We start from the raw sequence: 6,045 nt of genomic DNA, 5'->3' as shown, positions 1-6,045 counted from the left end.
TTTTTTTACAGTGCATGTGAATGTCAAATGGCAGCAGGTAGGTAAAAAAAAAAAAGTAATGTTTTTAAAGGAATAGCCGACCCAGAAATATCAATTCTGGCATCATTTACCCTTGTCTTTCCAAACCTGTATGCATTTTTTCTTCTGCTGCTAAACACAAATTATGATGTTTTCAATAATGGTGATGATAACCAAACAGTTTTGGTTCCCATTCACTTCTATTGTATTTTCAATGGAAGTCATTTGGAACTGAAACTGTTTTGTTATCAGCATTTTTGGTTGGACCCTTACTTTAACAGCCCTCAAAAGGCAGTGATGAAACATCTGCTTAAATGGAATAAAATATTTGCTACTCATTTATTGCTTATAAGTTATTTCAGAAGAATACATGTCTAATTTTGAATGCGCATCAATAGAGAAAGATGATCAAAATGGTGTAGCTGTGGCATCTACCAGCAGGGTCTGACTGGTCCGTATCGTTACACCATTGCCCAATACTAACTGGATTTAATAACTAATGTGGTCAGTCCTTGGTTTCAGCCTCAATTGTTCCTTTTTAGCCGCTTTCCTATCTAGTGAAATGCATCTCTTGTAATCTTTATTTTGGTCTTTCCATAGAGCTCTAGGTCTGGTTTATCTCTTCTTCAATTGTTCTCAAATCATGGAGATTCTCTTCCTATCTCACTCCTTACTGAGAGGGTCTCCAAACTTTACTTCTGAATAATCATTGGAGGGCAATGCAGCTCTCACCAAATAAACAACTATACATGAGGCTGAGGTAAGTTTGACCCCATACACCTCTGGTCAGCATCTGGACTTCACTCGGTCAGGGTCAGGGCTGGTGATCTGTGCAGGAAGAAACACTGGCAATTACATTCAGACCATCACTGATTACATGATGAGCTGCAGCCCGGCAGCAGGACTCACTGAGGATGTTTGTGTAATGCAGTTTTATGTTCAGTGTTTATGTGCAGATATGGATTACCAAGGACTTCTCCAGAACTGAATCAACATGGGATGTTCTCAGAGGATTTTAAGTCACCATGACCTGTCATGAACTGAAGTCTTGGGTGGAAATCAAGGTTAGCACCCACTAGTGGATACATGAGGAATAGTGGAAATCTGTGTAGTGCATACTGCTCGCTGTATGTACTAATTATGAAATATGCCTTGTGAAAAGAAGTGTGCTTAATTGTTTTGAACGTGCACTCCAAATCTTAAAAGTATATTTAAAACAACAACAACTGTATTTGTAGATAATATTCATGAAATAAAAAGCCACACAAGTAGTGTCAACTTTCACGTTTCTTAAAACTCTTGTCACTTTTAAAAAGAGCCCTTTGTAATATGTCAGCTCTTTAAATAATTGTATTAGCAATTGTGTGTGGGGGGGTCTCATTGTGAAATAAATGCTTTCTCTAGTTCATTATTGGCTCCCAATTATTGCAACGCCCTTTTCCCAGGGTAACAGCTCTGAGTTTTCTCCTATAATGCTTGAAGAGTTTGGAGAATACCTGATAAGAGATCAGAGACTGTTTTCGTCATACAGAATCTCTCCAGATCCTTCAGGTTCACAGCTTCATGTTAGTACTTCTCTTCAGTTCACCTCACTCATTTTCTGTAGGGTTCAGGTCAGAGGACAGGGACAGCCATGGTAAAGCATTCATTCTGTGCTCAGTGACCCATTTTTGTGTTTATTTTGATGTTTTGGATTGTTGTTCTGGTGGAAGATCCAAACAAGAAGATTTCTAACAGAGGCAGTCAGGTTTTGATTTTTTTATCTGTTGGTATTTGATAGAATCCATGATGCCATGCATCTGAACGAGATGTTCAGGACCTCTGGCAGAAAAACAGGCCCACAACATTAAAAATACAGCAGTATATTTAAGCGTGGACATGGGGTACTTTTTTTATCCCTGTTCGTACTAAACCCATCTTGAGTGTTTGCTGCTAAAAAGCTCATTTTTTAGTTTCATCTGACCATAGAAGCCAGTCCCATTTAAAGTTCCAGTCATGTCTGATAACTGAGTCTGTTTTTGGATGAGCTAGGAGAATTATTCTTGAAACCCTCCTGAACAACATGTGGTGATGTAGGTGATGTTTGATATATATATATATATATATATATATATATATATATATATATATATTTATTTTAAGGTTTTCTGACCCCAAGACTCAACTAATCTCTGCAATTCTCCAGCTGTGATCCTTGGAGAGTCTTTAGCCACTCAAACTCTCCTCCTCACCGTGCATTACGACGTTATAGACACACGTCCTCTTCCAGGCAGATTTTTAACATCTTTAGTTGATTGGAACCTCTTAATTATTACCCTGATGGTGGAAATGGGGATTTCCAATGCTTTAATTCTTTTCTTACAGCCACTTTCTATTTTGTGATGCTTAAAAATCTTCTTAATCTATATTCTTAGGTTTTACTCCTTGGGATGGATGATTAAGGGAATTTGGCCTTTGTGTTCCTCATATTTATAATCCTGTGGAACAGGAAGCCATGGCTGGACAATTTCATGCTCCTAGTCACCCTGGTGTGCTAAACAATGTAAATATGAATGGGAATGAGATATTTTACTCAAGAATTTCTAGGGGTGCCAATAATTGTGGCCAACATTCATTGGAGAAAAATATTTATTTCATCATGAGATTTTCTCCCCACTTTAAATTTTTCGAGTGAAAGATCAAAAGGATAAACAATGGAGGTTTATTTTCACAGCCGCCTTTGCTCATATTTATCACGGGTGCCAATATTAGTGGAGGGCACTGTTACTGTAGCGTGTTATTAGATTACATTTATATTTCATATTTCAAATGTATTAAATTGCAACTTAGTACACATTTTATTTAAATGCATGAAAAAAGTTTCAATAGAAATTACATTAAACTATTTGACCTTAAATGCAGTACTTTAACCATATTTCAAAGACAGAAGTAATTATGAAATTTAATATAATTAAATGTCAGAAAACTGTACATTCAGTTGACACTAAATTATATTAAAGTACTATTTCCATTATAAGTGCTATTTTTAAAAGTATGCTGAAGTCCTATTTCCACTAGGCACTTTTTAACAACATTAAACGTAATATAAATGTCTTGCATAGTATTATTCTATTGTGTGTGTGATTTGAAAATAATGTGATTATTTTTAATCTTTTAATTGTTATGCAGTGCATTATGGGATACAGTAACCAGTGCCCTGGCAAATGCATATATTCTATGCATACAGAAAACTTGCGTTCTACAGTATATTGTACACACATCATATTCTACACAATGCAGAACTACTAGTATAGTATTATGCTTTTCTAAAAGCAGCCACAGTCCCAATACAAACTAACACTCAACCACGTTTGCCAAGGGAGTTGTTGAAATCCTGCCTGAATATATAAATTGCTGAATCAAACGTCAGCGTAATTGAAACCAATCACACACAGTTATTGTTTTTATGCTCCTGAAAGCCAATAAAACATCTTTATATGCGCAATTGTGATGTTGCCATGTGTGGCTGCCCATGAATCACAGCTTGATGCAAAGAATCCAGTACAAACACAATGAAAAGGAAGCACCAAGGACACCCCTTTACGAAGCTCGAGTGCCAAAAGAGCAGCCGCTGTGTTTGAACGGTCGACTTTTACTGAAGGTTTCTCCGGTGATGCACTAAGAAGTGCGCTGGTCCTTGTGTTTCCCCCCTCAGTAAGCAACATTGTTTAATAGGTTAATGGCTGAGCCTCAAACTCTGAGATTATAGCTTCCTCTCTCACCGCGGAGCTCTGAGATTGTTGTGCTTGGACTTCAGAGTTTCACAGCTCAGTTTTCTCATAAAAGAGACTGTTATTTGAATACACAAAGCAGGGAATGAGTCTGGTTTGGAAGAAGGTACCATGCGGCTGCTATAGGTCAGCAATACTCTACTGGTCACTACAACACTGCTGCACAAAGACAGATTTTATATTAAGACATTAATAGACCAAATGCAATTAGGATCTGTGTGGAATTTTCCATGTCAATAACATGCCTTCATTCAATAAAAAACTTCATTTATTTATTTAAATTGAACAGTGTTTTGTTTTTTTACATTCTTGGACATAAAAATCTTTTTCAAACTGAGAAAAAAATATGCAATTCGGTGCAGATGCTTATATTTACGGCGAGAAAGTACGAGGAAATTTTGATTGTAAATGTTGTAAATCAATGAAATCTATAAAAGTATAACAGACTATTTATATTATTTACATCTATACAATATAAATATAATTTCTCACTTTATATCTCTCAATAATGTGTCTTAATAATATTTCAATGCTTAGTTTTATGATCAAAGCTCCGTGGTTTTACTGTGGGGGGGCAAAAAAATCCTCAAAGCCTGATGTATTGATAATCAAGTAAACCTAAATTGCTTTAGTCCAGTAAGTGTTCATCTTGAAATATTATGTAAAGTTTTTCTTACATTTACTTCATTAAAACAAATCTGTAAAGATTTAATATAAAAGACTCATGATCTACGAGCTGAAGATTTTACAATTATACTAAAAATCCTTTTTCTTACTGTAAACTATCAATCTAGTGACAGAAGGCTGTGGAACATAAGTTTGTCAGCAAAGTTTTGATCATGTTAATAAGTTAAAGGCTTAATAATATGATATATTTGGCTTTATAGGGTTAAGATGTCTTCAAAGCGCATGATGCTTTGGATTCAGAAGTCGTCAGCCAGTTACTAATCCTATTCTGGTTCATATGATCCAAAGTTGCACACCCTTGTGCCAAATATCTAAACCCTATATCGCCTGATTGGAGGATGTGAAATATTTGGTGGTGGGCACACATCAAGCAGATCCATCTGACTCAGCTTTTTCAAACACCAGGTTTCTTTGCTTACAGCCACATCTATTTGTGTCGACTTCTATGGCAAAAGCATTTAAGAGTGCCGATTAATTGCCACAACTCCGCTTGTCATATCCTTCATTGACATGTTTACTACAGCATACAGGTACAGGCAAGCATATAGTTGTTATTGACGAGCCATCACTGCACTATCGTTGCTTCAGGGGATCGTGGAATGAGTTGAAAATCTGAAAAATTCACAACATGTAACGGCACAGTGAAACAATGTGATCCCACTTTCACCTATTTCTCAAGAAAATAAGTTACATAACATATGAAACATAAAATATTTTCTTAAGATGTGAAATTAGTATTCTTGTATATACTCTATATTCTCTTCTGATTTCTAAATTCCTAATAAATGTAAGAGAACAGGTATTCTTCATTAGTCGGTGATGGTTCATGTTTCAACGATGGAATTATAACAGTAAAAGTTTTTATATTCTGTAATTTAAAAAACACTGATATGAACAACTCTGTGTCAACAGGTTATATGTAGTTGTTTTACTGCTACAAATTAGGAAAACATATTTGATACATGTTTCTGTCCATAATTTAGATTTGTCCTTAAAAGAGGAATTCATTTTTTTCATCCAAACTTTATGTATCTACTGGGGTTGGTAGGATTTTTAATGTTCTTGAAAGAAGTCTCTTATGCTCACCAAGGCTGCATTTATTTGATCAAAAATTCATTAAACAGTGATATTAAAAAATAAAGTTACACTTTATTTTAAGGTGTCCTTGTTACAGTGTAATTGTACATTTAAGTAATATTAATTAACTATTATTATTAAAAGTTAAAATGGACTGGAAGGAAGTAACATGACAGAGTACATAGTAATAACTTGTTATAACTAGCCTTATTCTCCATGCATATTACTGATGGCGAAATGTCATATAACCATTAATGTATTGACGGGCCTAATGACATTACAAAACGGTAACTCATCGACAAACATCCGGCTGTCGTGAGTTGTTGAGTAATCCTCTGGACGCGTCTCTGGAGCTGGTGTGCGATGATTTACGTTCTTTGCGTTTTTCATCCCGACATCGTTCGTCAGAGCGCCGGAGGTTTGCCAGGAACACAGCCTTCCTCAGCCTCCCCTCCTGTTCTTCACGCTGCTCTCCTTCGCTATAAAAGGCGCA

This window comes from Barbus barbus (genome assembly GCF_936440315.1).
Source record: "Barbus barbus genome assembly, chromosome: 1".
NCBI lineage: Eukaryota > Metazoa > Chordata > Actinopteri > Cypriniformes > Cyprinidae > Barbus > Barbus barbus.
The sequence above is the reverse complement of the archived record's forward strand: the minus strand, read 5'-3'. Positions refer to the sequence as shown.